The following is an 11,692-nucleotide window of genomic DNA, read 5'->3' as shown; positions in this document are numbered from 1 at the left end:
TAATGAGCTCTGAAAATGAATCAGTAATAAATAGCCTATCAACCAAAAAAGCCCAGTACTAAATAGATTCACAGTATTTTTGTACCAAATGTACAAAGAAGAGATGCTACCATTCCTACTAAAACTATTCCCAAAAAATGAGAAGGGACTTCTTCCCAATTCATTCTATGAGGCCAGCATCTTCCTGATACCAAAACCTGACAGAGATGCAACAAAAAAAAGAAAACTTCATGCCTATATCCTTCATGAATATTGATGCAAAAACTCTCAACAAAATACTTGCAAACCAAATCCAGCAGCAAATCGAAAAGCTAATCCACCATGATTAAGCAGACTTTATCCCTGGGATGCAAGGTTGGTCCAATGTATGCAAATCAAGAAATGTGATTTATCACATAAACAGAACTAAAGACAAAAAAACACGATTATCTCAATAGATGCAGAAGAGGCTTTGGATAAAATTCAACATCCTTCATGTTAACAGCTTTCAATCAACTAGGTATTGAAGGAACATACCTCAAAATAGTTAAGACCCATCTATCACAAACCCATGACCAACATAATACTGAATTGGCAAAAGCTGGAAACATTCTCCTTGAAAACCAACACAAGGATGCTCTCTCTCCCCATTTCTATTCAACATAGTATTGGAAGCCCTGGCCAGAGCAATCAGGAAAGAGAAAGAAATAAAGGGTATCCAAATAGGAAGATAGGAAGTCAAATTATCTCTGTCTGCAGATGACATGATTCTACATCTAGAAAACCCCATAGTCTCAGCCCAAAAATCTCCTCCAGCTGATAAGCTTCAGGATACAAAATCAATATACAAAAATCACTAGCATTGCTATACACAACCAACAGTCAAGCTAAGGGCCAAATCAGGAATGCAGCCCCATTCACAATTGCCACAAAAAGAATAAAATACCTAGAAATACAGCTAACCAGGGAGATGAAAGATCTTTACAATAAGAATTACAAAACACTGCTCAAATAAATCAGAGAAGACACAAACAAATGGAAAAATATCCCATGCTCAAGGATAGGAAGAATCAAATATTATTAAAATGGCTGTACTGCCCAAAGCAATGTACAGATTCAATGCTATTCCTATAAAACTATCAATGACATTCTCCACAGAACTAGAAAAAAGAAAAAAAAACTATGATAAAATTCATATGGAACCGAAAAAGAGCTGAAATAGCCAAGGCAATCCTAAGCAAAAAGAACAAAGCTGGGAGAATCACATTACCTCACTTCAAACTATACTACAAGGCTACAGTGACCAAACAGCATGGTACTGGTACAAAAACAGGCACATAGACCAATGGAACAGAAGAGAGAGCCCACAAATAAGGCTTCACACCAAGGACAATCTGATCTGTGACAAAGCTAACAAAACCAAGCAATACAGAAAGGATTCCCTCTTCAATAAATGGCGCTGGGATAACTGGATAACGATATGCAGACAATTGAAGCTGGACCCTCTTCCTTACACTATATACAAGAATCAACTCAAGACTGAATAAAGACATAAATGTAAAACCCAAAACTATAAAAACCCTGGAAGATAATGTAGGCAATAGCTTCCTGGACATAGGAATGGGCAAAGATTTCATGAAAAAGACACCAAAAGCAATCATGACTAAATCAAAAATTGACAGATGGGATCTAATTAAAACAGCTTCTGTCCAACAAAATAAACTGTCAACAGAATAAACAAATAATGGGAGAAAAATTTTGCAAACTATGCATCTGACAAAGGTCTAATATCCAGTATCCATAAGGAACTTAAACAAGTTTACAAGAAAAATAAAACCACCTCATTAAAAAGTGGACAAAGGACATGAACAGACACTTCTCAAAAGAAGACATACTTGCAGCCAACAATCATATGGAAAAAAGGCTCAATATCACTGATCATTAGAGAAAGGCAAATCAAAACTACAATGATATATCATCTCACATCTATCAGAATGGCTTTTATTAAAAAGTCAAAAAATAACAGATGCTGGTCAGGTTGCAAAGAAAAGGGAATCCTTATACTCTGTTGTCGGAAGTATAAATTAGTTCAGTCATTGTGGAAAGCAGTGTGGTGATTTCTCAAAGAACCAGAAGCAGAACTGCCATTTAACTCCGCTATCCCATTACTGAGTATATACCCAAAGGAATATGAGTTGTTTTACCATAAAGACACATGCATGCATGTCTTCATTGCCATACTATTCACAATAGCAAAGACATGGAATCAACCTAAATGACCATCAGTGGCAGACTAGATAAAGTAAATGTGGTACATACACACCATAGAATACTATGCATCCATAAAAAAAAAAAAATCATATCCTTGAAGAAACACAAATGGAGCTGGAGACCATTATCCTAGCAAACTAATGCAAGAAAAGAAAACCAATACCACATGTTCTCACTTAGAAGTGGGAGCTAATATTATGTACACATGCACATAAAGATGAGAATGACCGACACTGGAAACTACTCAGGGGAAAGGGCTGAAAAACTACTTACTGGGTACTATTCTCACTCCCTGAGTGATGTGAACAATCATACCCCAAACTTCATCATCACGCAATACACCCAGTTAATAAACCGGTACATGTACTCCCTGAATCTAACATAGAAGTTGAAATTTTTTTGAAATGATAATATTATGAAAAAATACATAATTTGAAAATGTAGATAAAATGATTAAATTTCTGTAAAAATTTCACTTTTCAAACTGAGTTAAGGAGAAATATAAAATCTTAAAATTATTATAATTATTTATAAAGATCAGTAGTTAGAATCTTCTACAGAGAGAAAGCAAGCACAAATGGTTTTTCAAGTGAACTTTTGGCAGGCAGAATTTTGGGCTTCCATTATCTTTTTCCTTGGTGTTATGCTTTTTAATATGTTATGTTGCATGTCAAAGGGACTTTGCAGATGGAATTAAGGTTACTAATTATCTTATTCAAAGAAAAGGAAACCTCATTCCTACGGCTGTATGGAACTGAATTTTGACTACAACCTGATGAGTTTCAAAATGGATTCTACCCTTGAGGCTCAAGAAAGAAATATGGCCCTACTGACACCTTAATTTTGGTCTTATGAGATTCAAAGAGATGAAATCAGCCCTGCCCCCTTACTTATCCACAGTACTGTGGGATAATAAATTGGTGCTGTTTTAAGTTGTTAAAATTTTTTTGTAATTATTTACCACCAAAAGAAAGTGAATGTAGAACTTTCTCTTAACACATAAGGAATAAATAATCCAATCTTACAGAATATATTTCAAGAAGGAAAAAATGAAGAATCACTCCCAAATTTATTTTATGAGGCTGGTATGACTTTGATACAAAAACTGGGGGAAAAAAAAATGAGGACATAAAGTCACTGGCCAAACTCAAAATCAGGAAAGAAATGCAAAGAATATAAGTAAAATATTAACAAAGTGAATCCAGCAATGGATAAAAAGGTTAATACAGAATGACAAAGATATGTTTATGTCAAGAATGGAAAGTTAGTTCAACATTAACAAATCTATAATGTAATTCACCATATTAAAAGAAAAAAGGAGGGAAGGAAAGAATGATTATCTCAAAAAAGCCAGGAAAAAGGGATCTAATCAAATTAAAAATCACGCAGGATTAGTCCTTCTTTATATGTTTTGTAGAATTCAGCAGGGAAGCCACCAAGTTCTGGGCTTTTCTTTGAGAGGAGACTTTTTATTATGGTTTTGATATCATTATTTATTATTGGTTTGTTGAGGTTTTCTGTTTCATCCTGGTTCAATCTTGGTAGGTAGTATGCATCCAGGAATTTATGTATTTCTTCAGGTTTTCCAATTTGCTAGTGTATAGTTGTTCATAATAGACTCTAATGATTCTTTGGATTTCTTAAGTGTCCGTTGTTATGTTCCCTTTTTCATTTCTCATTTTATTTATTTGGGTCTTCTCTCTTTTTCTTAGTCTACCTAAAGGTTGCCAATTTTGTTATCTTTTCAAAAATCAGCTTTTCATTGATCTTCTGTGTTCTTTAGTCTCAATTTTATTTATGTCTGCTCTAATCTTTATTATTTCTTTTCTTCTAGTTTAGAGTTTGGTTTGTTCTTGCTTTTCTAGTTCCTTGAGGTGCATTGTTAGATTGCTTATTTGAAGTGTTTCAACTTTTTTGACATAGGCATGTATTGCTATAAGCTTTCCTCTTAGTACTGTTTTTTCTGGATCCCATAGGTTTTGGTATGATGCACTTCCACTTTCATTTGTTTAAAGACATTTTAATTTTCCTTCTTCATTTCTTCATTGACCCATTGGTCATTCAAGAGCATGTTGTTTAATTTCCATGAATTTACTAAGATTCCTATTGTTATTGATTTCTAGTTTTATTCCATTGTTGTCAGAAAAATATACTTGATATGATTTTTCCTTTTTGAATTTTTTAAGATTTGTTTCGTGAACTAATATATGGTCTATTCTGGAGAATGTTCCATGAACTGATAAAAAATAATGTGTATTCTGCAGCAGTTGGGTGAAATGTTCTGCAGATGGCAGTTAGGCCTATTTGGTCTAGTAGATAGTTTAACTCCAATGCTTCTTTGTTGATTTTCTGTCTAGATGATCTGTCCATCACTGAAAGTGTGGTGCTACTTCCCCTATGATTATTATGTTGCAGTCTATATCTGCCTTCAGATCTATTAATGTTTGCTTTATATACTTGGGACCTCTGGTGTTAGGAGCATAGATATTCATAATTATTATATATTCTTGTTCTATTGACTCCTTTATTATATAGTGACACTCTTTTTCTCTTTGTACAGTCTTTGACTTGTAGTCTATTTTATCTGAAGTTAGTATAGCTACTCTTGCTCTTTTCTGATTTCCACTTGCATGGAATATCTTTTTCCATCCTTTCACTTTCAGTCGATGTGTGTCTTTGGAGGTGAGGTAAGTTTCTTGTAGGCATGATATAGTTAAGTCTTTTTTCTTTATCCATTAAGTCATTCTATGTCTTTGAATCAGAGAACTGAGTCCATTTACATTCAGTATTATTACTGATAAGGGAAGACTTACTGCTGCCATTTTGTTTCTTGCTTTCTGATTGTTTTGTAACTCCTCGCTTCCTTTCTTCCTTACTGTCATCTTTTGTAGTTAAGTAATTTTTCTCTGATAGTGTATTTAATTTGTTGGTTTTTATTAGTTTATCTATTATAGGTTTTTATATTGTCATTATCATGAGTCTCACAAGCACATCAAATTTAAAAGAGTAGAAGTTACACAAAGTATGCGTTCAGGCCATAAAAGAATAAAATTTGGAATCAATAGCAGAAAGATAAATGGGAAATCCTAAAATTCTTAGAGATTAAACAACACACTTCTTTCTCTTGTGTGTGAGAAAGAAGAGAAAGAAGATGGCTCAATAGCAGAATCGCTTGAACCTGGGAGGCAGGTTGCAGTGAACCGAGATTGCACCACTGCACTCCAGCCTGGGTGACAGAGTGAGACTCCATCTCAAAAACAAAAACAAAAATGAAAGAAGATGCCTCAAGAGAAATTTAAAAATACTTTGAACTAAATGAATAAGAAAATGTAACCTATTAAAATTTACAAGTTGGAGCAAAAGCAGTACTTGGAGAGTAGTATGTAACATTGATTGTGTTGGGGATCAGAAACCAATACCCCAAAATATGGTGCTTTGACAGGCTGAACTGAAAAAGAAGCCTCAAGGTGTCTCTGACCTCTCCCTGCCTCACCCCTGTTTCAATTCTCTGTGTCTCCCAAAGCACAAAGTGAAGTTGTTCTCTGAAGTTCTCTTATCTACCTAGAAGCCATATTTTCCAAATAAGATCACAACTGCCTTTCCTGAGGTTGCATTAGCTTAACTCATCACAGGAAGAAAGACTGAGTCTGTTGACACAAACGGACAGACTTGTCACTAGTCATTGAGAGTCAAATAGACTTTGTCCCAGGCTAATGTAAAGGAAAACATTAATACAAATTAGAACATAACTCAATGAAACTGAAAACAGAAAATCAATGAAACCAAAAGCTGGTTCTTTGAAAAGATCCACAAAATGGATAAACCTCTAATCAGGCTATCTAAGAAAAAAAGAATTAAGATACAAATTACTAATATCATAAATGAAAGAGAAGCCATTACTACTGAGCCTATGAACATCAAAAGGATAACAACAAAATGTTATGAACAGCTCTATGCCCATGAATTTGATGAAATGGATCTTATATGAAATGGATCAATTTCTTGAAAGACTAAAACTACCAAAACTCACACAAGGAGAAACAGATAATCTGAGTATGCCAATATCAACTGATTAAATTGAATCAATGATATCTTCTTGAAACAGAAATCTCTAATCTGAAATAGTGTTTGGTAGGTTGAATCCTACCAAAAATTTAAGGAAGAAATTATACCAATTCCTTAAAATCTCTTCCAGAAAATAAAAGTGAGCAAATACATCCTAGCTCATTCTATGAGGTCTATATTATACCAATACGAAAGCCAAAGAAATTAGAAAAAGAGAAAAACTATAGGCCAATATCTCCCACTAACAGAAATGCAAAATCCCTCAACAAAATATTAGCAAATGGAATTCAATGATATATAAAAGAAATTATACAGTGCAACCAAGTGGGATTCATTCCACATATGCAAGGTTTGTTCAACATTTGCAAGTAAATTATTGTAATTGAGCACACTAACATGCTAAAGAATAAAAGTCCTATGATGATATCAACAGATGCAGAAAAACATATGGCAAAATCCAATACCCATTCATGACAAAAAATCTCAGGGATAATCTTCAATATGATAAAGAACATCTACAAAAACCCTACAATTGATATCATATTTAACGCTGAGAAACTAGAAGCATTTCCTCTAAGAACAGGAACAAGGCAAGGATGCCCTGACTCCCATTTACCAATCCTAATCAGCATCGTAATGGAAGTCCTAATTAATGCAATAAGACAAAGTAAATAAAAGGTATGTAGATTTGGAAGAAAGGAAAAGGGGTCTTTGTTCCCAGAAGATAAGATTGTTTCTGTAGAAAAATCTCAAAAGAACCAACAACAACAAAAATCTCCCAGAACTAATGAATGATTATAGCAAGGTTGCAGGATACAAGATTAATATGCAAAAAATCAGTTGCTTTCCTACATACTAGCAATGAACAATTGGAATTAGGAATTAAAAACACAAAGTCATTTGCATTAGTGCCAAACAAATGAAATACCTAGGTATAAGTATAACAACATGTGTACAACATTCATTTTGAGGAAAACTGCAAAACTTACGAAAGAATTGTTAAAACCACACACATATCTAAAGGAATAAAGAAATAATCTATGTACATGAAAAGACCAATATTTTTAACATGTCAGTTCTTCCCAAATTTATCTAGAGATTCCACACAATCCCAATCAAATATCTGTAGAAATTGACAAACTTATTCTAAAGTTTATATCAAAAGACAAAATACCCAGAATGGCCAACACAATATTGAGGGATAATAAAGTTGGAGAACTGACACTACCTGACTTCAAGATTTACTTTAAGTCTTCACTGTAGCTATACAGGCAGAGTAATAAACAGAGTAATAAATGCACCTTAATGGATAGTGTTCCTTTCAAACATGTGAGTTCTTTAACAAAAATGAAATAAACCAGGTGTCTGTGATTTCTGATTAATCATTGCTGCCCCAAACAACAAAACCTATCTAATGGCCAGTAGTGATTAATCAGAAATCACAGACACCTGGTTTATTTCATTTTTGTTAAAGAACTCACATGTTTGAAAGGAACACTATCCATTAAGGTGCATTTATTAGTTCTCAAATTCTTAAAACAAGATGGGATTGCATTTGATTTTTACCCCATTTAAAAAAAAAAAAAACGGGACTGGCTATAATTGATACCATTAATACTCTTCCCCACCCCCCCACCTTGTATATGTGTGATTATTTTCTTGTGGTTAATTTATTAAAATGTGGAATGTACATTTTAAATACAGATACCAGGAGAAATGAACATTTGCCTGAATACTACGGCTAAGCATCATAAATAACTTTAGAATCTCCTTCTAAAAAATGGATGTTTTTGAAAAGCCCAAATTAGTAAGTTCCAAATTTTTTTTCACAGGTGACTACTGTACCAGTGTGGAGAAATGGGCTGGTTAACTGTGTGGGTCCAGACAGTCATTTGTCTATATTCCTAGTGATGAGAAATTATTCCCCCTAACCTTCCATTGAAACAAGTGTCTGCATAGTTCTTTTTTTCCCTACTGTTGAAACATCAGTGAGAAGGACCCATGCATGTTATTAAAGTTCAAAACACTTAAAATAATTGTGTATTAGAAACTTGACTCTATCATAAGTCTCTTCTTTTGGAAGTCATACTGGGCTGGTTAAATGCTCCAATTCCATTGTCATTAACATTTAGGAAGCAGAAGACTCTTCCAGCTAGTTCAAACTAGAGGTTTAGTTACTACAACACTGACTCCTGGTTGGTCGTGTGGGTTCAGTGAGGTCTACTCCTCTTCCTCTGGCAGAATTTGCTCCTGGATTTTGTGGTTCATCCTTTGGCAATTTTTTAGCTATTGCCATGAATATTTCACTTACATCCATTGATATTTTAGCTGATGTCTCCATGAATAATAAACTATTGTCATCTGCAAAGGACTGTGCTTCCTGGAAATTTACTGCTCTTTTGCTAGGTTGGCCTTGTTTCCTGCTAAAGCTATTACAGTGTTAGGACTTGCTTGCCTCTGAAGTTCTTTAACCCAATTTTTTGCTCTTGCAAAGGACTCCTCATTTGTGATATCATATACAACTATGACTGCTTGTGCTCCTCTGTAGTACATTGGTGCTAGGCTATGATATCGTTCTTGACCAGCTGTATCCCATATTTCAAACTTTACTGTAGTGTCATCAAGACATACAGTTTGGGTTAGAAAAGCAGCCCCAATGGTACTCTCTTGAAATTCATGAAATTGGCCTTTCACAAAACGAAGCACTAGGCTTGATTTGCCAACAGTACACTCTCCCAGAAGTACTAGTTTGAACTGGCATATTTTATTTCCAGTATTTGGCCCGTTGGGTCTTGTTGCACCTCGATTAGCCATGTCCAAATTTGAAATAAGTCCCTAATTTCCGATTCTTCAATGAACTTCCAGAATTCAAGGGGTCAATATTCTTCTTTCTGGAGGTAAAGAAACCTAAGACCGCAGCAAGCCGAGCTGCGGGGCCGAAGCTTCCTGGCAGCAAGGCCCAGGCGTAGCCCGTAGGATGAGAGTGTGTCTACGGCGGTGGTGGTGGCGGCAGCGCCGTCGACTGATCTTCGCGTCGCTCCCCTTGCACTGGACAGTGCAGGGCTCGTGCCGTGGTGCCGCCCCTGTCGGGCTCCGTCTCCGCCTCTCGCCGCTCAGCCTTCCTCTTTCCTTTCCCCTCCGCCGCCGCCGCCGCCGCCGCCAGCGCCAGCGCCAGCGCTGGAGTTCCGACCAATTCTTCCTCCTCCTCCTCCCTCTGCCTCCTCCCCCCGCCAAGGGGATATTTTAAAGGTACAGACATACAAAATTGGATAAGATGGGAGAGAAGATGACACGGACAAAATTTTGGAAACTGAAAAGTATATGGAAAATGGAAAATGACTCAGTAGTTCCTAAGAAAAGTAAATATAGTAGTGAAGAAGACAATAACCAAGCTAATTTGACTCACAGAATCTTCCAAAAGCCTCACTAAATAGTCACTGGAAGTAGAACTGTGTTGGAGGGGATTCTCAAATAAGGAAGATTAACTGCAAATCTCAGAAGCACTCAGCTTTCTAGATCCCCAAATGCCCACCCTCATTCTGGACAGAAAATTAACCAACCATCTCCCATTTCAAGGTTTATTTTTAAAAGAGGGTAAGACAGAGGATCTTATGGACTGGAAGACACTAGGAACAGTCCAGAGTGGTGGTGGGTAACATATTGGGAAAAAAACAAGGATTAACTGGATATATGTATATAAGCACAATACAACCCCTGACTTCCTTTCCACCTTCAACACTAAGGCCTTCACATTCAAGGTACTACGCAAATTAAGATCCAATATGCTTCTGGGGTAGCCAGAAAACATCAACGTCTGTAGCTTAATCGCATAAGTAAAGCAAAAAAGGTATGTAACTAAGTCTCAAACAATAATTCGTCTACTTATGTTGTCTTAGTGTTCAGATAATCAGTATAAATTTTTTGTAATTTGCTTTACTATACACAAACATGTTATTTTTACTTTAGGAAGATTTCAGATTTAAAATGTTTTTGCATAAAACTATTTTATAAGTCTATTAAAAAAACAAAATCAATTTGTGGGCCGATACATAAATATTTCCAACTATTGTTTAATTTTGTTTTTAGAACCACCCTTTCACCCTCAATAAAAGTGTCTCAGTTTGAACAATAAATTATATGGTTCACCTTATAATTATCAGTTAGGAAAACATGCCTAGGGAAGCTAAGAAACTTGTCCAACTGATGCAGGTAGGATTCAAATCCAGGTTTGCCCTTTCTCATAGTCCTCACTATACCCTGTCTTAGCAGCAACCACTCTACCTAGCATTCAGAAATAAATAAGTGATATATTGTGATAAATGTGCTTGTGTGGATATAAACTAGTGCTGAAGGTGCACATTATTTTTCCTGTGAGATATGGCAGGCTTATGATGTGTGTATCTACTAGTCCATTCTCATGCTGGTATAAAGACCTGCCCGAGACTGGGTAATTTATAAAGGAAAGAGGTTTAATTGACTCATAGTTCAGCACGCCTGAGGAAGCCTTGGGAAACTTACAATTATGGCAGAAGGCAAAAGGGAAGCAAGACACCTTCTTCACAGGGCAGCAGGAAGAAGTGCTGAGTGAAGGGGGAAGAGCCCCCTACAGGAGAACTCACTCAGTATCATGAGAACAGCATGGGGAAACCGCTCCCATCATTCTCTGCCTTGACATGTGGAGATTATGGGGATTACAATTCGAGATGAGATGAGATTTGGGTGGAGACACAAAGCCTAACCATATCAGACTTGTAGAATGAGAAATTTATCAGGGAGAGAGAGAAATGCATTAGAAGAAAAGGGAGTAACACAGCCAAAGGCATGGCAACTCAGAAAAACAGGGAAAGAAGTGATAGAAACTCAGAAGGGTACTGTGTAAAAAAGATACAAATCCATAAAAGTAGATAAACAAGGAAGAAGACACAGATAAATGAAGAAAAATAAATCCCAAAAAAGACTATGATACTGACAAAAACCTAGCAGAGATACCAGGAGAGTAAAATATGTTAGCTCAAGCCGAAAGAGGAGAGAGAAAAACACAAAGGAGAGGGAAGAGAGCCTTAGAAGAAGAGAGAGAGTGTGTATGTTTCTAATATCAGAGAAACATGGACGAGTGTGGAGAAAGAAAAAAACGAGGAGAGATTAGAGAAATGTGAAGGAGGAGAGAACTAATGATTGGTTTAGAAAAGGAATGAGAGAAATCAAAGAGATATGTGGACTTTGGGAGGGGGAACATGGAAAAAGAAAGTTAAAAGGGGATGGAAAATAAAAAGAGAGAAATGGAGAGGAGGGCCATCTTAGTCCATTTTGCACTGCTAGAACAGAATACAACAGAATGGGTAACGTAGAATGAGCAGAAATCTATTGCCTTACAGTT

General features: G+C 35.9%; 1 pseudogene; it reads right to left on the bottom strand.

The window, feature by feature from the left end:
* Positions 1-8,335: 8,335 nt before the first annotated feature.
* LOC103232327 (ras-related protein Rab-5A pseudogene) lies at positions 8,336-9,241 on the bottom strand (annotated as a pseudogene).
* Positions 9,242-11,692: the final 2,451 nt, after the last annotated feature.

This window comes from Chlorocebus sabaeus, chromosome X (assembly GCF_047675955.1).
Source record: "Chlorocebus sabaeus isolate Y175 chromosome X, mChlSab1.0.hap1, whole genome shotgun sequence".
NCBI lineage: Eukaryota > Metazoa > Chordata > Mammalia > Primates > Cercopithecidae > Chlorocebus > Chlorocebus sabaeus.
This window is presented reverse-complemented; position numbering and strand designations above follow the sequence as displayed.